This window comes from Pseudorca crassidens, chromosome 1, assembly GCF_039906515.1.
Source record: "Pseudorca crassidens isolate mPseCra1 chromosome 1, mPseCra1.hap1, whole genome shotgun sequence".
Classification (NCBI taxonomy): Eukaryota; Metazoa; Chordata; class Mammalia; order Artiodactyla; family Delphinidae; genus Pseudorca; species Pseudorca crassidens.
The window spans coordinates 161,703,711-161,729,623 of NC_090296.1; positions in this window are offsets into that span (position 1 = coordinate 161,703,711).

The window sequence follows — 25,913 nt, forward strand, 5'->3', positions numbered from 1 at the left end:
TTCAGGAAACACCATACACTTCTCCAGAGTGGCTGTTGGCACTTTACATCCCGCCCATCAGCATAACAAGGCTCCCAGTTCTCCATGGCCTGTCCGGCCTTTCTGGATTTTACACTTTTTTCAGATGGCCCTTTTGACCGGGGGGCAGTGAGACTTCATTGTAGTGCAGATTTCCTTTGCAAGCTTGCTTGGTTGGCCAAAAAGGGCGTATGCGTTTTTTTCTGAATATATTCAGGAAAAAATGCATACGCCCTTTTTGGCCAAGTGCATCATTGTGGACGTTCTGCCTCTTTTCCTATGCTTTACATGCAATTCCAGTCTACCTCCTGAAATCGGTTTCCTGCAATTCTGCCCCGCTTTCAAGTCCTCTTGGCAGCCTTACTTCAATATATTTTTGGACGATAGCTGTCATTTTTAACTCTGCAGGTTTGTGAATTACAGTGCCCCTGAGCTCCTTTCTTCAACTCGCTTTCTTGTGAGCTGGCCGCAACACCGCAGGATTGCTTCAGGCCCTAGTGTGGTTCCGGCATGGCACGCTGAGCCTTTGGTTAATTCCTCTTCCTGGTGGGAAATGAGAGTTAAATTTGCCCGTCCAGACACCTCCAGCTAGTCTCTCATTGGTTCTCCCTATTCCTGTTCATTTTCCGCAGAAATTGCAAACTGGGCCAAACAGGAGGTTAAAGGCACTGACTCTCCAAGTGGAGAGAGTTTTAGTAAAGCGTCTGGAATGTTGCACCCGAGTACCAGGGGACAAAAACTGAGACACATTTGAACACGTTTCCCGATCACACGGTGGATCATACTCTGGGTTCCACATGCATGTTTTAGCTGAAGGAAGAATCCCTTAAACCTGGAGAGTTGAGACCCATGGAATGGGTACCATGCAATATGACCTCAAAGGGTCTGCATTGGCTCACCGAACCTCACCAATCCTATCACTGCTGCGCTTATGCCACTGTACACACGTTTGATTCTCTTTCGGAGACATATAAATCCATAGATTTTAAGATTCTTCCTAGTCAGGTATATTCTTAGACGTTTAATATGGGGTGTTGAGTCCTCTTCGTTGAGCAAGGAGTAGCTCTTGTCTATTACATATTTGGCTTATGGAACGGTATCTGTGCTAATTTCAATCTCTGGTTTTATGCAGCACCCCAACTCACCTTTCCCCTTAAGCAAGCATAAGTTGGTTTTCTACATTTGAGATCCTGTTCTGTTTTGTAATTCAGTTCCTGTGTAGCCAAGTTTACATTCCATGTATTAGTGATATCTTATGATGTTTCTTTTTCTGTGTGACTTATGTCACTTAGAATCATCGTACCTGAATCCACTCATTATGCTGCTACGGGCCTGATGACATAGATTTCATTCCTGAGTGATATTGCATTGTACGTAAGTACCACAACTTCTTTATCCATTTTTCACTTTCTGCGATATTGAACTTGTACAATAAACGAGATTCTTGTAAACAGAGCCGGCCCAAACTTTGGGGTGCCTGTGTCTTTTTGATTTTAATTTCCCTAAGCTATAGGACCATAAGTGGAAGTGCCCTAGGCTCTGTTGCTTTGTTTTTTAGATGTTTCAGGAAACACCATACACTTCTCCAGAGTGGCTGTTGGCAATTTACATCCCGCCCATCAGCATAACAAGGCTCCCAATTCTCCATGGCCTGTCCTGCCTTTCTGGATTTTACACATTTTTCAGATGGCCCTTTTGACCGGGGGGCAGTGAGACTTCATTGTACTGCAGATTTCCTTTGCAAGCTTGCTTGGTTGGCCAAAAAGGGCGTTTGCGTTTTTTCCTGAATATATTCAGGAAAAAATGCATACGCCCTTTTTGGCCAAGTGCATCATTGTGGACGTTCTGCCTCTTTTCCTATGTTTTACATGTAATTCCAGTCTACCTCCTGAAATCGGATTCCTGCAATTCTGCCCCACTTTCGAGTCCTCTTGGCAGCCTTACTTCAATATATTTTTGGACGATAGCTGTCATTTATAACTCTGCAGGTTTGTGAATTACAGTGCCCCTGAGCTCCTTTCTTCAACTCGCTTTCTTGTGAGCTGGCCGCAACACCGCAGGATTGCTTCAGGCCCTAGTGTGGTTCCGGCATGGCACGCTGAGCCTTTGGTTAATTCCTCTTCCTGGTGGGAAATGAGAGTTAAATTTGCCCGTCCAGACACCTCCAGCTAGTCTCTCATTGGTTCTCCCTATTCCTGTTCATTTTCCGCAGAAATTGCAAACTGGGCCAAACAGGAGGTTAAAGGCACTGACTCTCCAAGTGGAGAGAGTTTTAGTAAAGCGTCTGGAATGTTGCACCCGAGTACCAGGGTACAAAAACTGAGACACATTTGAACACGTTTCCCGATCACACGGTGGATCATACTCTGGGTTCCACATGCATGTTTTAGCTGAAGGAAGAATCCCTTAAACCTGGAGAGTTGAGACCCATGGAATGGGTACCATGCAATATGACTTCAAAGGTTCTGCATTGACTCACTGAACCTCACCAATCCTATCACTGCTGCGCTTATGCCACTGTACACACGCTTGATTCCCTTTCGGAGACATATAAATCCATAGGTTTTAAGATTCTTCCTAGTCAGGTATATTCTTAGACGTTTAATATGGGGTGTTGAGTCCTCTTCGTTGAGCAAGGAGTAGCTCTTGTCTATTACATATTTGGCTTATGGAACGGTATCTGTGCTAATTTCAATCTCTGGTTTTATGCAGCACCCCAACTCACCTTTCCCCTTAAGCAAGCATAAGTTGGTTTTCTACATTTGAGACCCTGTTCTGTTTTGTAATTCAGTGCCTGTGTAGCCAAGTTTACATTCCGTGTAGTAGTGATATCTTATGATGTTTCTTTTTCTGTGTGACTTATCTCACTTAGAATCATCGTACCTGAATCCACTCATTATGCTGCTACGGGCCTGATGACATAGATTTCATTGCTGAGTGATATTGCATTGTACGTAAGTACCACAACTTCTTTATCCATTTTTCGCTTTCTGTGATATTGAACTTGTACCGTAAACGAGGTTCTTGTAAACAGAGCCATCCCAAACTTTGGGGTGGCTGTGTCTTTTTGATTTTAATTTCCCTAAGCTATAGGACCATAAGTGGCAGTGCCCTAGGCTCTGTTGCTTTGTTTTTTAGATGTTTCAGGAAACACCATACACTTCTCCAGAGTGGCTGTTGGCAATTTACATCCCGCCCATCAGCATAACAAGGCTCCCAGTTCTCCATGGCCTGTCCGGCCTTTCTGGATTTTACACTTTTTTCAGATGGCCCTTTTGACCGGGGGGCAGTGAGACTTCATTGTAGTGCAGATTTCCTTTGCAAGCTTGCTTGGTTGGCCAAAAAGGGCGTATGCGTTTTTTTCTGAATATATTCAGGAAAAAATGCATACGCCCTTTTTGGCCAAGTGCATCATTGTGGACGTTCTGCCTCTTTTCCTATGCTTTACATGCAATTCCAGTCTACCTCCTGAAATCGGTTTCCTGCAATTCTGCCCCGCTTTCAAGTCCTCTTGGCAGCCTTACTTCAATATATTTTTGGACGATAGCTGTCATTTTTAACTCTGCAGGTTTGTGAATTACAGTGCCCCTGAGCTCCTTTCTTCAACTCGCTTTCTTGTGAGCTGGCCGCAACACCGCAGGATTGCTTCAGGCCCTAGTGTGGTTCCGGCATGGCACGCTGAGCCTTTGGTTAATTCCTCTTCCTGGTGGGAAATGAGAGTTAAATTTGCCCGTCCAGACACCTCCAGCTAGTCTCTCATTGGTTCTCCCTATTCCTGTTCATTTTCCGCAGAAATTGCAAACTGGGCCAAACAGGAGGTTAAAGGCACTGACTCTCCAAGTGGAGAGAGTTTTAGTAAAGCGTCTGGAATGTTGCACCCGAGTACCAGGGGACAAAAACTGAGACACATTTGAACACGTTTCCCGATCACACGGTGGATCATACTCTGGGTTCCACATGCATGTTTTAGCTGAAGGAAGAATCCCTTAAACCTGGAGAGTTGAGACCCATGGAATGGGTACCATGCAATATGACCTCAAAGGGTCTGCATTGGCTCACCGAACCTCACCAATCCTATCACTGCTGCGCTTATGCCACTGTACACACGCTTGATTCTCTTTCGGAGACATATAAATCCATAGATTTTAAGATTCTTCCTAGTCAGGTATATTCTTAGACGTTTAATATGGGGTGTTGAGTCCTCTTCGTTGAGCAAGGAGTAGCTCTTGTCTATTACATATTTGGCTTATGGAACGGTATCTGTGCTAATTTCAATCTCTGGTTTTATGCAGCACCCCAACTCACCTTTCCCCTTAAGCAAGCATAAGTTGGTTTTCTACATTTGAGATCCTGTTCTGTTTTGTAATTCAGTTCCTGTGTAGCCAAGTTTACATTCCATGTATTAGTGATATCTTATGATGTTTCTTTTTCTGTGTGACTTATGTCACTTAGAATCATCGTACCTGAATCCACTCATTATGCTGCTACGGGCCTGATGACATAGATTTCATTCCTGAGTGATATTGCATTGTACGTAAGTACCACAACTTCTTTATCCATTTTTCACTTTCTGCGATATTGAACTTGTACAATAAACGAGATTCTTGTAAACAGAGCCGGCCCAAACTTTGGGGTGGCTGTGTGTTTTTGATTTTAATTTCCCTAAGCTATAGGACCATAAGTGGAAGTGCCCTAGGCTCTGTTGCTTTGTTTTTTAGATGTTTCAGGAAACACCATACACTTCTCCAGAGTGGCTGTTAGCAATTTACATCCCGCCCATCAGCATAACAAGGCTCCCAATTCTCCATGGCCTGTCCTGCCTTTCTGGATTTTACACATTTTTCAGATGGCCCTTTTGACCGGGGCCAGTGAGACTTCATTGTACTGCAGATTTCCTTTGCAAGCTTGCTTGGTTGGCCAAAAAGGGCGTATGCGTTTTTTCCTGAATATATTCAGGAAAAAACGCATACGCCCTTTTTGGCCAAGTGCATCATTGTGGACGTTCTGCCTCTTTTCCTATGCTTTACATGTAATTCCAGTCTACCTCCTGAAATCGGATTCCTGCAATTCTGCCCCGCTTTCGAGTCCTCTTGGCAGCCTTACTTCAATATATTTTTGGACGATAGCTGTCATTTATAACTCTGCAGGTTTGTGAATTACAGTGCCCCTGAGCTCCTTTCTTCAACTCGCTTTCTTGTGAGCTGGCCGCAACACCGCAGGATTGCTTCAGGCCCTAGTGTGGTTCCGGCATGGCACGCTGAGCCTTTGGTTAATTCCTCTTCCTGGTGGGAAATGAGAGTTAAATTTGCCCGTCCAGACACCTCCAGCTAGTCTCTCATTGGTTCTCCCTATTCCTGTTCATTTTCCGCAGAAATTGCAAACTGGGCCAAACAGGAGGTTAAAGGCACTGACTCTCCAAGTGGAGAGAGTTTTAGTAAAGCGTCTGGAATGTTGCACCCGAGTACCAGGGGACAAAAACTGAGACACATTTGAACACGTTTCCCGATCACACGGTGGATCATACTCTGGGTTCCACATGCATGTTTTAGCTGAAGGAAGAATCCCTTAAACCTGGAGAGTTGAGACCCATGGAATGGGTACCATGCAATATGACTTCACAGGTTCTGCATTGGCTCACCGAACCTCACCAATCCTATCACTGCTGCGCTTATGCCACTGTACACACGCTTGATTCTCTTTCGGAGACATATAAATACATAGATTTTAAGATTCTTACTAGTCAGGTATATTCTTAGACGTTTAATATGGGGTGTTGAGTCCTCTTCGTTGAGCAAGGAGTAGCTCTTGTCTATTACATATTTGGCTTATGGAACGGTATCTGTGCTAATTTCAATCTCTGGTTTTATGCAGCACCCCAACTCACCTTTTCCCTTAAGCAAGCGTAAGTTGGTTTTCTACATTTGAGACCTTGTTCTGTTTTGTAATTCAGTTCCTGTGTAGCCAAGTTTACATTCCGTGTATTAGTGATATCTTATGATGTTTCTTTTTCTGTGTGACTTATCTCACTTAGAATCATCGTACCTGAATCCACTCATTATGCTGCTATGGGCCTGATGACATAGATTTCATTGCTGAGTGATATTGCATTGTACGTAAGTACCACAACTTCTTTATCCATTTTTCGCTTTCTGTGATATTGAACTTGTACCGTAAACGAGGTTCTTGTAAACAGAGCCGTCCCAAACTTTGGGGTGGCTGTGTCTTTTTGATTTTAATTTCCCTAAGCTATACGACCATAAGTGGAAGTGCCCTAGGCTCTGTTGCTTTGTTTTTTAGATGTTTCAGGAAACACCATACACTTCTCCAGAGTGGCTGTTGGCAATTTACATCCCGCCCATCAGCATAACAAGGCTCCCAATTCTCCATGAGCTGTCCTGCCTTTCTGGATTTTACACTTTTTTCAGATGGCCCTTTTGACTGGGGGGCAGTGAGACTTCATTGTACTGCAGATTTCCTTTGCAAGCTTGCTTGGTTGGCCAAAAAGGGCGTATGCGTTTTTTCCTGAATATATTCAGGAAAAAACGCATACGCCCTTTTTGGCCAAGTGCATCATTGTGGACGTTCTGCCTCTTTTCCTATGCTTTACATGCAATTCCAGTCTACCTCCTGAAATCGGATTCCTGAAATTCTGCCCCGCTTTCGAGTCCTCTTGGCAGCCTTACTTCAATATATTTTTGGACGATAGCTGTCATTTATAACTCTGCAGGTTTGTGAATTACAGTGCCCCTGAGCTCCTTTCTTCAACTCGCTTTCTTGTGAGCTGGCCGCAACACCGCAGGATTGCTTCAGGCCCTAGTGTGGTTCCGGTATGGCACGCTGAGCCTTTGGTTAATTCCTCTTCCTGGTGGGAAATGAGAGTTAAATTTGCCCGTCCAGACACCTCCAGCTAGTCTCTCATTGGTTCTCCCTATTCCTGTTCATTTTCCGCAGAAATTGCAAACTGGGCCAAACAGGAGGTTAAAGGCACTGACTCTCCAAGTGGGGAGAGTTTTAGTAAAGCGTCTGGAATGTTGCACCCGAGTACCAGGGGACAAAAACTGAGACACATTGGAACACGTTTCCCGATCACACGGTGGATCATACTCTGGGTTCCACATGCATGTTTTAGCTGAAGGAAGAATCCCTTAAACCTGGAGAGTTGAGACCCATGGAATGGGTACCATTCAATATGCCTTCAAAGGGTCTGCATTGGCTCACCGAACCTCACCAATCCTATCACTGCTGCGCTTATGCCACTGTACACACGCTTGATTCTCTTTCAGAGACATATAAATCCATAGGTTTTAAGATTCTTACTAGTCAGGTATATTCTTAGACGTTTAATATGGGGTGTTGAGTCCTCTTCGTTGAGCAAGGAGTAGCTCTTGTCTATTACATATTTGGCTTATGGAACGGTATCTGTGCTAATTTCAATCTCTGGTTTTATGCAGCACCCCAACTAACCTTTCCCCTTAAGCAAGCATAAGTTGGTTTTCTACATTTGAGACCTTGTTCTGTTTTGTAATTCAGTTCCTGTGTAGCCAAGTTTACATTCCGTGTATTAGTGATATCTTATGATGTTTCTTTTTCTGTGTGACTTATCTCACTTAGAATCATCGTACCTGAATCCACTCATTATGCTGCTATGGGCCTGATGACATAGATTTCATTGCTGAGTGATATTGCATTGTACGTAAGTACCACAACTTCTTTATCCATTTTTCGCTTTCTGTGATATTGAACTTGTACCGTAAACGAGGTTCTTGTAAACAGAGCCGTCCCAAACTTTGGGGTGGCTGTGTCTTTTTGATTTTAATTTCCCTAAGCTATAGGACCATAAGTGGAAGTGCCCTAGGCTCTGTTGCTTTGTTTTGTAGATGTTTCAGGAAACACCATACACTTCTCCAGAGTGGCTGTTGGCAATTTACATCCCGCCCATCAGCATAACAAGGTTCCCAGTTCTCCATGGCCAGTCCTGCCTTTCTGGATTTTACACTTTTTTCAGATGGCCCTTTTGACCGGGGGGCAGTGAGACTTCATTGTAGTGCAGATTTCCTTTGCAAGCTTGCTTGGTTGGCCAAAAAGGGCGTATGCGTTTTTTCCTGAATATATTCAGGAAAAAACGCATACGCCCTTTTTGGCCAAGTGCATCATTGTGGACGTTCTGCCTCTTTTCCTATGCTTTACATGCAATTCCAGTCTACCTCCTGAAATCGGTTTCCTGCAATTCTGCCCCGCATTCAAGTCCTCTTGGCAGCCTTACTTCAATATATTTTTGGACGATAGCTGTCATTTTTAACTCTGCAGGTTTGTGTATTACAGTGCCCCTGAGCTGCTTTCTTCAACTCGCTTTCTTGTGAGCTGGCCGCAACACCGCAGGATTGTTTCAGGCCCTAGTGTGGTTCCGGCATGGCACGCTGAGCCTTTGGTTAATTCCTCTTCCTGGTGGGAAATGAGAGTTAAATTTGCCCGTCCAGACACCTCCAGCTAGTCTCTCATTGGTTCTCCCTATTTCTGTTCATTTTCCGCAGAAATTGCAAACTGGGCCAAACAGGAGGTTAAAGGCACTGTCTCTCCAAGTGGGGAGAGTGTTAGTAAAGCGTCTGGAATGTTGCACCCGAGTACCAGGGGACAAAAACTGAGACACATTTGAACACGTTTCCCAATCACACGGTGGATCATACTCTGGGTTCCACATGCATGTTTTAGCTGAAGGAAGAATCCCTTAAACCTGGAGAGTTGAGACCCATGGAATGGCTACCATGCAATATGACTTCAAAGGGTCTGCATTTGCTCATCAAACCTCACCAATCCTATCACTGCTGCGTTTATGCCGCTGTACACATGCTTGATTCTCTTTTGGAGACATATAAATCCATAGGTTTTAAGATTATTACTAGTCAGGTATATTCTTAGGCGATTAATATGGGGTGTAGAGTCCACTTCGTTGAGCAAGGAGTAGCTCTTGTCTATTACATATTTGGCTTATGGAATGGTATCTGTGCTAATTTCAATCTCTGGTTTTATGCAGAAACCCAACTCACCTTTCCCCTTAAGCAAGCATAAGTTGGTTTTCTACATTTGAGACCGTGTTCTGTTTTGTAATTCAGTTTCTGTGTAGCCAAGTTTACATTCCGTGTAGTAGTGATATCTTATGATGTTTCTTTTTCTGTGTGACTTATCTCACTTAGAATCATCGTACCTGAATCCACTCATTATGCTGCTACGGGCCTGATGATATAGATTTCATTGCTGAGTGATATTGCATTGTACGTAAGTACCACAAAATCTTTGTCCATTTTTCACTTTCTGTGATATTGAACTTGTACTGTAAACGAGGTTCTTGTAAACAGAGCCATCCCAAACTTTGGGGTGGCTGTGTCTTTTTGATTTTAATTTCCCTAAGCTATAGGACCATAAGTGGAAGTGCCCTAGGCTCTGTTGCTTTGTTTTTTAGATGTTTCAGGAAACACCATACACTTCTCCAGAGTGGCTGTTGGCAATTTACATCCCGCCCATCAGCATAACAAGGCTCCCAATTCTCCATGGCCTGTCCTGCCTTTCTGGATTTTACACATTTTTCAGATGGCCCTTTTGACCGGGGGGCAGTGAGACTTCATTGTACTGCAGATTTCCTTTGCAAGCTTGCTTGGTTGGCCAAAAAGGGCGTATGCGTTTTTTCCTGAATATATTCAGGAAAAAACGCATACGCCCTTTTTGGCCAAGTGCATCATTGTGGACGTTCTGCCTCTTTTCCTATGCTTTACATGTAATTCCAGTCTACCTCCTGAAATCGGATTCCTGCAATTCTGCCCCGCTTTCGAGTCCTCTTGGCAGCCTTACTTCAATATATTTTTGGACGATAGCTGTCATTTATAACTCTGCAGGTTTGTGAATTACAGTGCCCCTGAGCTCCTTTCTTCAACTCGCTTTCTTGTGAGCTGGCCGCAACACCGCAGGATTGCTTCAGGCCCTAGTGTGGTTCCGGCATGGCACGCTGAGCCTTTGGTTAATTCCTCTTCCTGGTGGGAAATGAGAGTTAAATTTGCCCGTCCAGACACCTCCAGCTAGTCTCTCATTGGTTCTCCCTATTCCTGTTCATTTTCCGCAGAAATTGCAAACTGGGCCAAACAGGAGGTTAAAGGCACTGACTCTCCAAGTGGAGAGAGTTTTAGTAAAGCGTCTGGAATGTTGCACCCGAGTACCAGGGGACAAAAACTGAGACACATTTGAACACGTTTCCCGATCACACGGTGGATCATACTCTGGGTTCCACATGCATGTTTTAGCTGAAGGAAGAATCCCTTAAACCTGGAGAGTTGAGACCCATGGAATGGGTACCATGCAATATGACTTCAAAGGTTCTGCATTGGCTCACCGAACCTCACCAATCCTATCACTGCTGCGCTTATGCCACTGTACACACGCTTGATTCTCTTTCGGAGACATATAAATCCATAGATTTTAAGATTCTTCCTAGTCAGGTATATTCTTAGACGTTTAATATGGGGTGTTGAGTCCTCTTCGTTGAGCAAGGAGTAGCTCTTGTCTATTACATATTTGGCTTATGGAACGGTATCTGTGCTAATTTCAATCTCTGGTTTTATGCAGCACCCCAACTCACCTTTCCCCTTAAGCAAGCATAAGTTGGTTTTCTACATTTGAGACCCTGTTCTGTTTTGTAATTCAGTTCCTGTGTAGCCAAGTTTACATTCCGTGTAGTAGTGATATCTTATGATGTTTCTTTTTCTGTGTGACTTATCTCACTTAGAATCATCGTACCTGAATCCACTCATTATGCTGCTATGGGCCTGATGACATAGATTTCATTGCTGAGTGATAATGCATTGTACGTAAGTACCACAACTTCTTTATCCATTTTTCGCTTTCTGTGATATTGAACTTGTACCGTAAACGAGGTTCTTGTAAACAGACCCGTCCCAAACTTTGGGGTGGCTGTGTCTTTTTGATTTTAATTTCCCTAAGCTACAGGACCATAAGTGGCAGTGCCCTAGGCTCTGTTGCTTTGTTTTTTAGATGTTTCAGGAAACACCATACACTTCTCCAGAGTGGCTGTTGGCAATTTACATCCCACCCATCAGCATAACAAGGCTCCCAGTTCTCCATGGCCTGTCCTGCCTTTCTGGATTTTACACTTTTTTCAGATGGCCCTTTTGACCGGGGGGCAGTGAGACTTCATTGTAGTGCAGATTTCCTTTGCAAGCTTGCTTGGTTGGCCAAAAAGGGCGTATGCGTTTTTTTCTGAATATAATCAGGAAAAAATGCATACGCCCTTTTTGGCCAAGTGCATCATTGTGGACGTTCTGCCTCTTTTCCTATGCTTTACATGCAATTCCAGTCTACCTCCTGAAATCGGTTTCCTGCAATTCTGCCCCGCTTTCAAGTCCTCTTGGCAGCCTTACTTCAATATATTTTTGGACGATAGCTGTCATTTTTAACTCTGCACGTTTGTGAATTACAGTGCCCCTGAGCTCCTTTCTTCAACTCGCTTTCTTGTGAGCTGGCCGCAACACCGCAGGATTGCTTCAGGCCCTAGTGTGGTTCCGGCATGGCATGCTGAGCCTTTGGTTAATTCCTCTTCCTGGTGGGAAATGAGAGTTAAATTTGCCCGTCCAGACACCTCCAGCTAGTCTCTCATTGGTTCTCCCTATTCCTGTTCATTTTCCGCAGAAATGGCAAACTGGGCCAAACAGGAGGTTAAAGGCACTGACTCTCCAAGTTGAGAGAGTGTTAGTAAAGCGTCTGGAATGTTGCACCCGAATACCAGGGGACGAAATCTGACACATCTGAACACGTTTCCCGATCACACGGTGGATCATACTCTGGGTTCCACATGCATGTTTTAGCTGAAGGAAGATTCCCTTAAACCTGGAGAGTTGAGACCCATGGAATGGGTACCATGCAATATGACTTCAAAGGGTCTGCATTTGCTCACCGAACCTCACCAATCCTATTACTGCTGCATTTATGCCTCTGTAGACACGCTTGATTCTCTTTCGGAGACATATAAATCCATAGGTTTTAAGATTCTTACTAGTCAGGTATATTCTTAGACGTTTAATATGGGGTGTTGAGTCCACTTCGTTGAGCAAGGAGTAGCTCTTGTCTATTACATATTTGGCTTATGGAACGGTATCTGTGCTAATTTCAATCTCTGGTTTTATGCAGCACCCCAACTCACCTTTCCCCTTAAGCAAGCATAAGTTGGTTTTCTACATTTGAGATCCTGTTCTGTTTTGTAATTCAGTTCCTGTGTAGCCAAGTTTACATTCCATGTATTAGTGATATCTTATGATGTTTCTTTTTCTGTGTGACTTATGTCACTTAGAATCATCGTACCTGAATCCACTCATTATGCTGCTACGGGCCTGATGACATAGATTTCATTCCTGAGTGATATTGCATTGTACGTAAGTACCACAAATTCTTTATCCATTTTTCACTTTCTGCGATATTGAACTTGTACAATAAACGAGATTCTTGTAAACAGAGCCGGCCCAAACTTTGGGGTGCCTGTGTCTTTTTGATTTTAATTTCCCTAAGCTATAGGACCATAAGTGGAAGTGCCCTAGGCTCTGTTGCTTTGTTTTTTAGATGTTTCAGGAAACACCATACACTTCTCCAGAGTGGCTGTTGGCAATTTACATCCCGCCCATCAGCATAACAAGGCTCCCAATTCTCCATGGCCTGTCCTGCCTTTCTGGATTTTACACATTTTTCAGATGGCCCTTTTGACCGGGGGGCAGTGAGACTTCATTGTACTGCAGATTTCCTTTGCAAGCTTGCTTGGTTGGCAAAAAGGGCGTATGCGTTTTTTCCTGAATATATTCAGGAAAAAATGCATACGCCCTTTTTGGCCAAGTGCATCATTGTGGACGTTCTGCCTCTTTTCCTATGTTTTACATGTAATTCCAGTCTACCTCCTGAAATCGGATTCCTGCAATTCTGCCCCACTTTCGAGTCCTCTTGGCAGCCTTACTTCAATATATTTTTGGACGATAGCTGTCATTTATAACTCTGCAGGTTTGTGAATTACAGTGCCCCTGAGCTCCTTTCTTCAACTCGCTTTCTTGTGAGCTGGCCGCAACACCGCAGGATTGCTTCAGGCCCTAGTGTGGTTCCGGCATGGCACGCTGAGCCTTTGGTTAATTCCTCTTCCTGGTGGGAAATGAGAGTTAAATTTGCCCGTCCAGACACCTCCAGCTAGTCTCTCATTGGTTCTCCCTATTCCTGTTCATTTTCCGCAGAAATTGCAAACTGGGCCAAACAGGAGGTTAAAGGCACTGACTCTCCAAGTGGAGAGAGTTTTAGTAAAGCGTCTGGAATGTTGCACCCGAGTACCAGGGGACAAAAACTGAGACACATTTGAACACGTTTCCCGATCACACGGTGGATCATACTCTGGGTTCCACATGCATGTTTTAGCTGAAGGAAGAATCCCTTAAACCTGGAGAGTTGAGACCCATGGAATGGGTACCATGCAATATGACTTCAAAGGTTCTGCATTGACTCACTGAACCTCACCAATCCTATCACTGCTGCGCTTATGCCACTGTACACACGCTTGATTCCCTTTCGGAGACATATAAATCCATAGGTTTTAAGATTCTTCCTAGTCAGGTATATTCTTAGACGTTTAATATGGGGTGTTGAGTCCTCTTCGTTGAGCAAGGAGTAGCTCTTGTCTATTACATATTTGGCTTATGGAACGGTATCTGTGCTAATTTCAATCTCTGGTTTTATGCAGCACCCCAACTCACCTTTCCCCTTAAGCAAGCATAAGTTGGTTTTCTACATTTGAGACCCTGTTCTGTTTTGTAATTCAGTTCCTGTGTAGCCAAGTTTACATTCCGTGTAGTAGTGATATCTTATGATGTTTCTTTTTCTGTGTGACTTATCTCACTTAGAATCATCGTACCTGAATCCACTCATTATGCTGCTACGGGCCTGATGACATAGATTTCATTGCTGAGTGATATTGCATTGTACGTAAGTACCACAACTTCTTTATCCATTTTTCGCTTTCTGTGATATTGAACTTGTACCGTAAAAGAGGTTCTTGTAAACAGAGCCATCCCAAACTTTGGGGTGGCTGTGTCTTTTTGATTTTAATTTCCCTAAGCTACAGGACCATAAGTGGCAGTGCCCTAGGCTCTGTTGCTTTGTTTTTTAGATGTTTCAGGAAACACCATACACTTCTCCAGAGTGGCTGTTGGCAATTTACATCCCGCCCATCAGCATAACAAGGCTCCCAGTTCTCCATGGCCTGTCCGGCCTTTCTGGATTTTACACTTTTTTCAGATGGCCCTTTTGACCGGGGGGCAGTGAGACTTCATTGTAGTGCAGATTTCCTTTGCAAGCTTGCTTGGTTGGCCAAAAAGGGCGTATGCGTTTTTTTCTGAATATATTCAGGAAAAAACGCATACGCCCTTTTTGGCCAAGTGCATCATTGTGGACGTTCTGCCTCTTTTCCTATGCTTTACATGCAATTCCAGTCTACCTCCTGAAACCGGTTTCCTGCAATTCTGCCCCGCTTACAAGTCCTCTTGGCAGCCTTACTTCAATATATTTTTGGACGATAGCTGTCATTTTTAACTCTGCAGGTTTGTGAATTATAGTGCCCCTGAGCTACTTTCTTCAACTCGCTTTCTTGTGAGCTGGCCACAACTCCGCAGCCTTGCTTCAGGCCCTAGTGTTGTTCCTGCATGGCACGCTGAGCCTTTGGTTAATTCCTCTTCCTGGTGGGAAATGAGAGTTAAATTTGCCCGTCCAGACACCTCCAGCTAGTCTCTCATTGGTTCTCCCTATTCCTGTTCATTTTCCGCAGAAATGGCAAACTGGGCCAAACAGGAGGTTAAAGGCACTGACTCTCCAAATGGAGAGAGTTTTAGTAAAGCGACTGGAATGTTGCACCCGAGTACCAGGGGACGAAAACTGAGACACATTTGAACACGTTTCCCGATCACACGGTGGATCATACTCTGGGTTCCACATGCATGTTTTAGCTGAAGGAAGAATCCCTTAAACCTGGAGAGTTGAGACCCATGGAATGAGTATCATGCAATATGACTTCAAAGGGTCTGCATTTGCTCACCGAACCTCACCAATCCTATCACTGCTGCGTTTATGACACTGTACACACGCTTGATTCTCTTTTGGAGACATATAAATCCATAGGATTTAAGATTCTTACTAGTCAGGTATATTCTTAGGCGTTTAATATGGGATGTAGAGTCCACTTCGTTGAGCAAGGAGTAGCTCTTGTCTATTACATGTTTGGCTTATGGAACGGTATCTGTGCTAATTTCAATCTCTGGTTTTATGCAGTACCCCAACTCACCTTTCCCCTTAAGCAAGCATAAGTTGGTTTTCTACATTTGAGACCCTGTTCTGTTTTGTAATTCAGTTCCTGGGTAGCCAAGTTTACATTCCATGTAGTAGTGATATCTTATGATGTTTCTTTTTCTGTGTGACTTATTTCACTTAGAATCATCGTACCTGAATCCACTCATTATGCTGCTACGGGCCTGATGATATACATTTCATTGCTGAGTGATATTGCATTGTACGTAAGTACCACAACTTCTTTATCCATTTTTCACTTTCTGTGATATTGAACTTGTACCGTAAACGAGGTTCTTGTAAACAGAGCCGTACCAAACTTTGGGGTGTCTGTGTCTTTTTGATTTTAATTTCCCTAAGCTATAGAACCATAAGTGGAAGTGCCCTAGGCTCTGTTGCTTTGTTTTGTAGATGTTTCAGGAAACACCATACACTTCTCCAGAGTGGCTGTTGGCAATTTACATCCTGCCCATCAGCATAACAAGGCTCCCAATTCTCCATGGCCTGTCCTGCCTTTCTGGATTTTACACATTTTTCAGATGGCCCTTTTGACTGGGGGGCAGTGAGACTTCATTGTAGTGCAGATTTCTTTTGCAAGCTTGCTTGGTTGGCCAAATAGGGCGTATGCGTTTTTTCCTGAATATATTCAGGAAAAAACGCATATGCCCTTTTTGGCCAAGTGCATCATTGTGGACGTTCTGCATCTTTTCCTATGCTTTACATGCAATTCCAGTCTACCTCCTGAAATCGGATTCCTGCAATTCTGTCCCGCTTTCGAGTCCTCTTGGCAGCCTTACTTCAATATATTTTTGGACGATAGCTGTCATTTATAACTCTGCAGGTTTGTGAATTACAGTGCCTCTGAGCTCCTTTCTTCAACTCGCTTTCTTGTGAGCTGGCTGCAACACCGTAGCATTGCTTCAGGCCCTAGTGTGGTTCCGGCATGGCACGCTGAGCCTTTGGTTAATTCCTCTTCCTGGTGGGAAATGAGAGTTAAATTTGCCCGTCCAGACACCTCCAGCTAGTCTCTCATTGGTTCTCCCTATTCCTGTTCATTTTCCGCAGAAATTGCAAACTGCGCCAAACAGGAGGTTAAAGGCACTGACTCTCCAAGTGGGGAGAGGGTTAGTAAAGCGACTGGAATGTTGCACCCGAGTACCAGGGGACGAAAACTGAGACACATTTGAACACGTTTCCCGATCACATGGTGGATCATACTCTGGGTTCCACATGCATCTTTTAGCTGAAGGAAGAATCCCTTAAACCTGGAGAGTTGAGACCCATGGAATGGGTACCATGCAATATGACTTCAAAGGTTCTGCATTGGCTCACCGAACCTCACCAATCCTATCACTGCTTCGCTTTTGCCACTGTACACACGCTTGATTCTCTTTTGGAGACATATAAATCCATAGATTTTAAGATTCTTACTAGTCAGGTATATTCTTAGACGTTTAATATGGGGTGTTGAATCCTCTTCGTTGAGCAAAGACTAGCTCTTGTCTATTACATATTTGGCTTATGGAACGGTATCTGTGCTAATTTCAATCTCTGGTTTTATGCAGCACCCCAACTCACCTTTCCCCTTAAGCAAGAATAAGTTGGTTTTCTACATTTGAGACCCTGTTTTGTTTTGTAATTCAGTTCCTGTGTAGCCAAGTTTACATTCCGTGTAGTAGTGATATCTTATGATGTTTCTTTTTCTGTGTGACTTATTTCACTTAGAATCATCGTACCTGAATCCACTCAGTATGCTGCTACGGGCCTGAAGATATAGATTTCATTGCTGAGTGATATTGCATTGTACGTAAGTACCACAAATTCTTTATCCATTTTTCGCTTTCTGTGATATTGAACTTGTACCGTAAACGAGGTTCTTGTAAACAGAGCCGTCCCAAACTTTGGGGTGGCTGTGTCTTACTGATTTTAATTTCCCTAAGCTATAGGACCATAAGTGGAAGTGCCATAGGCTCTGTTCCTTTGTTTTTTAGATGTTTCAGGAAACACCATACACTTCTCCAGAGTGGCTGTTGGCAATTTACATCCCGCCCATCAGCATAACAAGGCTCCCAGTTCTCCATGGCCTGTCCTGACTTTCTGGATTTTACACTTTTTTCAGATGGCCCTTTTGACCGGGGGGCAGTGAGACTTCATTGTAGTGCAGATTTCCTTTGCAAGCTTGCTTGGTTGGCCAAAAAGGGCGTATGGGTTTTTCCCTGAATATATTCAGGGAAAAACGCATACACCCTTTTTGGCCAAGTGCATCATTGTGGACGTTCTGCCTCTTTCCCTACGCTTTACATGCAATTCCAGTCTACCTCCTGAAATCGGTTTCCTGCAATTCTGCCCCGCTTTCAAGTCCTCTTGGCAGCCTTACTTCAATATATTTTTGGACGATAGCTGTCATTTATAACTCTGCAGGTTTGTGAATTACAGTGCCCCTGAGCTCCTTTCTTCAACTCGCTTTCTTGTGAGCTGGCCGCAACCCCGCAGCATTGCTTCAGGCCCTAGTGTGGTTCCAGCATGGCATGCTGAGCCTTTGCTTAATTCCTCTTCCTGGTGGGAAATGAGAGTTAAATTTGCCCGTCCAGACACCTCCAGCTAGTCTCTCATTGGTTCTCCCTATTCCTGTTCATTTTTCACAGAAATGGCAAACTGGGCCAAACAGGAGGTTAAAGGCACTGACTCTCCAAGTGGGGAGAGTGTTAGTAAAGTGACTGGAATGTTGCATCCGAGTACGAGGGGACGAAAACTGAGACACATTTGAACACGTTTCCCGATCACACGGTGGATCATACTCTGGGTTCCACATGCACGTTTTAGCTGAAGGAAGAATCCCTTAAACCTGGAGAGTTGAGACCCATGGAATGGGTACCATGAAATATGACCTCAAAGGGTCTGCATGTGTTCACCGAACCTCACCAATCCTATCACTGCTGCGTTTATGCCACTGTACACACGCTTGATTCTCTTTCGGAGACATATAAATCCATAGGTTTTAAGATTCTTACTAGTCAGGTATATTCTTAGGCGTTTAATATGGGGTGTAGAGCCCACTTCGTTGAGCAAGGAGTAGCTCTTGTCTATTACATATTTGGCTTATGGAACGGTATCTGAGTTAATTTCAATCTCTGGTTTTATGCAGTACCCCAACTCACCTTTCCCCTTAAGCAAGCATAAGTTGGTTTTCTACATTTGAGACCCTGTTCTGTTTTGTAATTCAGTTTCTGTGTAGCCAAGTTTACATTCCTTGTGGTAGTGATATCTTATGATGTTTCTTTTTCTGTGTGACTTATTTCACTTAGAATCATCGTACCTGAATCCACTCGTTATGCTGCTACGGGCCTGATGATATAGATTTCATTGCTGAGTGATATTGCATTGTACGTAAGTACCACAAATTCTTTATCCATTTTTCACTTTCTGTGTTATTGAACTTGTACCGTAAACGAGGATCTTGTAAACAGAGCCGTCCCAAACTTTGGGGTGGCTGTGTCTTTTTGATTTTAATTTCTCTAAGCTATACCACCATAAGTGGAAGTGCCCTAGGCTCTGTTGCTTTGTTTTGTAGATGTTTCAGGAAACACCATACACTTCTCCAGAGTGGCTGTTGGCAATTTACATCCCGCCCTTCAGCATAACAAGGCTCCCAGTTCTCCATGGCCTGTCCTGCCTTTCTGGATTTTATACGTTCTTCCGATGGCCCTTTTAACCGGGGGGCAGTGAGACTTCATTGTAGTGCAGATTTCCTTTGCAAGCTTGCTTGGTTGGCCCAAAAGGGCCTATGCGTTTTTTCCTGAATATATTCAGGAAAAAACGCATACGCCCTTTTTGGCCAAGTGCATCATTGTGGACGTTCTGCCTCTTTTCCTATGCTTTACATGCAATTCCAGTCTACCTCCTGAAATCGGTTTCCTGCAATTCTGCCCCGCTTTCGAGTCCTCTTGGCAGCCTTACTTCAATATATTTTTGGATGATAGCTGTCATTTATAACTCTGCAGGTTTGTGAATTACAGTGCCCCTGAGCTGCTTTCTTCAACTCGCTTTCTTGTGAGCTGGCCGCAACACCGCAGCATTGCTTCAGGCCCTAGTGTGGTTCCGGCATGGCACGCTGAGTCTTTGGTTAATTCCTCTTCCTGGTGGGAAATGAGAGTTAAATTTGCCAGTACAGGCACCTCCAGCTAGTCTCTCATTGGTTCTCCCTATTCCTGTTCATTTTCTGCAGAAATGGCAAACTGGGCCATACAGGAGGTTAAAGGCACTGACTCTCCAAGTGGGGAGAGTGTTAGTAAAGCTACTGGAATGTTGCACCCGAGTACCAGGGGACGAAACCTGAGACACATTTGAACACGTTTCCCGATCACACGGTGGATCATACTCTGGGTTCCACATGCATGTTTTAGCTGAAGGAAGAATCCCTTAAACCTGGAGAGTTGAGACCCATGGAATGGGTACCATGCAATATGACTTCAAAGGGTCTGCATTGGCTCACAGAACCTCACCAATCCTATCACTGCTACGTTTATGCCGCTGTACACACGCCTTATTCTCTTTCGGAGACATAGAAATCCATAGGTTTTAAGATTCTTACTAGTCAGGTATATTCTTAGGCGTTTAATATGGGGTGTAGTGTCCACTTCGTTGAGCAAGGAGTAGCTCTTGTCTATTACATATTTGGCTTATGGAACGGTATCTGTGCTAATTTCAATCTCTGGTTTTATGGAGCACCCCAACTCACCTTTCCCCTTAAGCAAGCATAAGTTGGTTTTCTACATTTGAGACCCTGTTCTGTTTTGTAATTCAGTTCCTTTGTAGCTAAGTTTACATTCCGTGTAGTAGTGATATCTTATGATGTTTCTTTTTCTGTGTGATTTTTTTCACTTAGAATCATGGTACCTGAATCTACTCATTATGCTGCTACGGGCCTGATGACATAGATTTCATTGCTGAGTGATATTGCATTGTACATATGTACCACAACTTCTTTATCCATTTTTCGCTTTTTGCAATATTGAACTTGTACCATAAACGAGGTTCTTGTAAACAGAGCCGTTCCAAACTTTGGGGTGGCTGTGTCTTTTTGATTTTAATTTCCCTAAGCTATAGGACCATAAGTGGAAGTGCCCTAGGCTCTGTTGCTTTGTTTTTTAGATGTTTCAGGAAACACCATACACTTCTCCAGAGTGGCTGTTGGCAATTTACATCCCGCCCATCAGCATAACAAGGCTCCCAGTTCTCCATGGCCTGTCCTGCCTTTCTGGATTTTACACTTTTTTCAGATGCTCCTTTTGACAGGGAGGAAGTGAGACTTCATTGTAGTGCAGATTTCCTTTGCAAGCTTGCTTGGTTGGCCAAAAAGGGCGTATGCGTTTTTTCCTGAATATATTCAGGAAAAAACGCATACGCCCTTTTTGGCCAAGTGCATCATTGTCGACGTTCTGAGTGTTTTCATATGTTTTCAATGCAATTCCAGTCTACCTCCTGAAATCGGTTTCCTGCAATTCTGCCTTGCTGTCAGTGCCTCTTCATAGCCTTACCTCAATATACTTTTTGAAAATTGTTGGCCTTTTTAACTCTGCAGGTTTTTGAATTGCCGTGGCCCTTAGCTGCATTTTTCAGCTCTTATTTTTGTGATCTTGCCTCATATCCACAGGATTTCTTCAGGCCCTATTCTTCTTCTGGGTCGCCTTGCTCTGCCTTTGGTTAATTCTTCTTCCTGATGTGAATTAGAGTGACATGTTCCCATTGAAACCGCTACAGCTATTTTCTCACTGGTTCCCCCTATTCCCATTCATCCTCCGCACTAACTGCAGACTGTGCGATACCGGAACGTAAAGGCATTGACTCTCCATGTGGAGATGTTGTTAGTAAAGTGGCTGGAATGTTGATCCGGAGCCCCAGGAGAGGAAAATGAGGTGCGTTTTAGAAACCTTTCCCGATCATTTGGTATACCATCCGCTGGATTTCCCATGCATGGTTTAGCTGTAGGAAGATTCCCTTCAACCTGGAGTGTTGGGACCCTTGGAATGAGTAGCATGAAGTATTGCATTAAACTTTCAGCAGTTGCTCACCAAAGCTCACCAATCCTCTCAGCCCCAAGTGTCCAGCCTTATGTCTTATCCAGCTGTGGGTTTATATGTGGTCATTCCAGGTTGCATCACAGCCCCTGAGCGAATTTTGTAAGAATTTTTCTCTCTTTCATTGTTTCTGCGTTTTGGTTTTAAAATTTATTTCTATAATGGGGTTTAGCTCATTTTCACTGCTGTGTTTGGCCGCTCTGCACACACTTGATTCCCTTATGGAGATATATCAATACATGGGTTTTAAGATTCTTATTACTCAGATATATTTCTCTGCGGTGTATAGGGTGTGTTGAGGCCAGTTCATTGAGCAAGGTGTAGATCTTGTCTAATACCTATTTGGTTTATTGAACGGTATCTGTGCTAATTTCAAACTCTGGTTTTATGCATCACCCCACCTCTCCTTTCCCCTTAAGCTGACATAAGTGTGTTTTCTAAATGTGAGACACTGTTCTGTTTTGTAATTCATTTTTTGTGCAGCCATATTTATCCTCCCTCTATAAGTGATATCTTATGATATGTTTCTTTTTCTGTTTGACTTATTTCAAGTAGTATTATCGGACCTAAATCCACTCTTTATCCTTCTACTAGCCTTATTACATTGATTTCATGGTGAAGAGATATTCCATTGTACATAAGTACCACATTTTCTTTATCCATTGTTCTCTTTCCTGGGATATTTAAGGTGTACTGAAGTTGAGGTTCTTGTAAACAGAGTAGCCCTAAACTGTGGTGTGCTTGTGTCTTGTTGATTTTTAGACTTCCCTAGATATACTTCCGTGATTGGAAGTGCCCTATGCTCTGTAGCTCTGTTTTTTAGATGATTTAGGAACCACCATACACTTCTCCAGAGTGGCTCTCGGCAGTTCACACACTGTCCATCAGCGTATAAAGGCTCCCTGTTCTCCATGGCCTGTCCTGCATTTCTGGTTTTTACAATTTTTTCGGATGGCCCTTTTGACCGGTGGGAAATGAGACTTCTTTGTTGTGCACATTTGCATTGCTTGCTTGCTTGGTTGCCCATAAAGTGCGTATGCGTTTTTTCCTGGATATATTCAGGAAAAAACGCATACTCCCTTTTGGGCCAACTGCATCATTGTCGAAATTCTGCCGCTTTTCATGTGCTTTAAAGACGAGTCCAATCTATCTCTTGAAATCTGTTTCTTGCAATTCTGTCTTGCATTCAGATCCTCTTCTTTGCCTTACCTCAACATATTTTGGGACGTTAGTTTTCATTTATAACTCTGCAGGTTTGTGAATTGCAGTGACCCTGAGCTCCATTTTTTAAGTTGCTCTTTTGTGAGCTGGCCTCAAAGCCGCAGGATTGCTTCAGGCCCTATTTTGGCTCCGGCGAGGCGGGCTGAGCCTTTTTTTAATTCTTATTCTTAATGGGAAATTAGAGTGACATGTGCCCGTCCAAACCCCTACAACTATTCTCTCATTGGTTCCCCCTCTTCCCGTTCATCCTCCTCACAATTTGCAAAATGTGTGAAACAGAAGTTTAAATGTGCTGATTCTCTAAGTGGGGAGATTCTAAGTAACGTGGCTGGAATGATGAACAGGAGCACCAGGAGAGGATAAATGAGGTGCATTTTAGACACATCTCCCGATCACATGGTGTACAGTCCTCTGGGTTTTCCATGCATGTTTTCGCTGTAGGAAGATCCCTTGAACCTGCAGATTTGGGACCCATTGAATGGGTACCAGGTAGTATTACTTTAAAGGGTGTGCATTTCCTCACCCAACCTCACATTTCTCTTAGCACGAACAGTTTCCAGCCTTATGTCTCATCCTGCTGTGGGTCTAGATGTGTTCAATCCATGTTGCATCACCGTCCCTGAGGAAAAGTTGTAAGAGGTTTTCTCTGTCTCTCTGTCGTTTATTTTTTTCAATTTATTACTATATTGGTTACAGCTGATTTTCAAAGCTCTGTTTCTTGCTGCTGTACATCCACTTGATTCACATACAGAGAGACATCAATAAATTCTTTTTCAGATTCTTACCAGTCATATATATTCTTTTCCAGTGACTTGAGTGTGCTGAGTGCAGTTCTTTTAGCTACCGTGTAGGCCTTGTTGATTATCAGTTTGGTATTTGGAATGGTATCTTTGCTAATTTCAACCTCCTGGATGATGCCTCACCCCTCCCCACCTTTCCCGTTTAGCAGCCTTACGCGTGTTGTCTACATATTTGACTATGTTTTTGTTTTGTAATTTATTTCATGTGTAGCCATTTTGGATTCCACCTTTAAGTGATATCTTATGATATGTGTCTTTTTCTTTTTGAATTATGTCACTTAGAATGATCATACGTAACTCCTCCGGAGTTGTTACAACTGGCCATATTTCATTGACTTCCAGGCTGAGTAATATTCCACTCTACATAAGTACCACATCTCTATCCATTTTTTCCCTCCAGAGACATTTAAGTTATATCCTAGTCGAGAATCTTTTAAACAGAGAGGCAGTAAACATTGGGGTGCCTGTGTCCTCTCGATTTTTGTTTTTCCCAAGACATACGCCCATGAGTGCAAGTGCCCTATGCTCTGTAGCTCATTTTTTAGATGCTTTAGTAAACACAATACACTTCTCCAGAATGGCCATTGGCAATATACATTTCCACTATAAGCCTCACAGGGCTCCCTCTTCTCCTTGCCCTGTCCTGCATTTCTGGTGTTTACACTTTATGAGGATGGCTCTTCTGACTGATGCGAAGTGATATCTTTTGTAGTATTGATTTCCAGTGCCCACCTGTTTGGTTGGCTAAAAAAGTGTATGCCCTTTTCTTGAATATATACAGAAAAAAACGCATACAGCCTTTTTGGCCAACTGCAATGTTGGCAATGTTCAGCCCCTTTTCTTGTGCTTAATGGCGAGTCCTTTCTACCTCCTCAAATCCCTTTCCTGCCATTCTCCCTTGCTTACCAATCCTTTTCTCTGACTTTCCTCAAGACATTTTTCAGTGATAGATATTTTCAACTCTGCAGTTTCGTGAATTTTACTGCCCCTGAGTTCCATTGTTCAACTTGTGTTTATGGGAACTGGCCACAAAGCAGTGGGATTTCCTCAAGCCCTATACTGTTTCCATGGGCAACCCTAGCCTTTGGTCAATTCGTCTTCCTGATTGGAAATTAGAGTGACATGTGCCTGTCTGAACACCTAGGACTTGTCTCTCATTGTTCCTCATCCTTCCGCTTCATCCTCTGGACAAATTCCAAACTGTATGCAACAGGATGTTGACAGTGCTGACATCTCCAAGTGGGGAGACTGTTAGTAAAGACGCTGGAGGGGTGAACCCGAGCACCAGGAGATGAGGAGATGAGATGCCTTTTCCAAACTCTTCCTGATCAGACGGTATACCATCCTCTGTGTGTGACAGACATGTTTTAGCAGTAGGAAGAGTCCCATTCATGTAAGGAGAACACCAGGGCTTTTTCAAAATCAGTGTCTCCCCGAAACCCAAACTGGGGAATTTTTTAAGCTACGGCTACACATATGTTCATTAAGGGCCTTGGGAAGTAGGCAGAGTCCAAACTTTAGATGATTGAAGTCTTCAGGGTCAGAAGCACTCACCACCGGCTTCCCTTAGGTTACACTTTAACTGTCATTGATAGATGATGTCAATAAAAATATCTATTCTTTTTCCGATTATTTCCCCTTATAGGTTATTGCAAAATATTGAGTGTAGTTCCCTGTGCTATACAGTGGTTCCTTGTTGATGATCTATTTTATACATAGCAGTGTGTATGTGTTAATTCCAAACTGTTAATTTATCCCTCCTCCCACCTTTCCCCTTTGGTAATAATAAATTATAAGATTTTATACTTCTCAGAAATGGGGGAGCTGAAAGAGAGGTATCATTTTCAATGGAAAAGCATTTAAAACAAGATTGAAGCTTTAACCAAGATTATTAGATGTACATCCTTGGAAAGAAATCACTTCATTTCTCTAATATTGACCTGACAAATAAGACAAACCTTTTCACTGAACTTGCTTATAATAAAGTGATGGAAATATCAAATGGAAGTGTTAGAAACATCTTATTTTACCCGAGCCTTATAAACTGTTCTATGTTAACTACAGTTTGGCTCACACATCTGTTCATTGAAGTTACAATAGTCTCAATTTCTGTTACTGATCCTCCAGAGTGGACCCCAACAAGTGTCCCCCTGCCCAGTGTCATTGGGGCCAACAGATCGAGACTGAGTTTGGTTCACAAGCAAAGGAAACTTTATATTTTGATCAGAGAATGGAGAGGTGAGAGCATGCACTACGCCGTGGGCTGTGGGCTGGGCTGCTGTGTAGAGATCCTGTCAGAGTCAGTGGGAGGGAGGGGGCGGAGCACTCAAGGGCCGGGTTGGCTGCAGCTCAGGCTCTATATCTTAGAGTCTGCACTGGGCCCCAGGAGCTGAGGTGTCGACCCAGCCATTCTGCACTAGGAAATCTGGTCTGA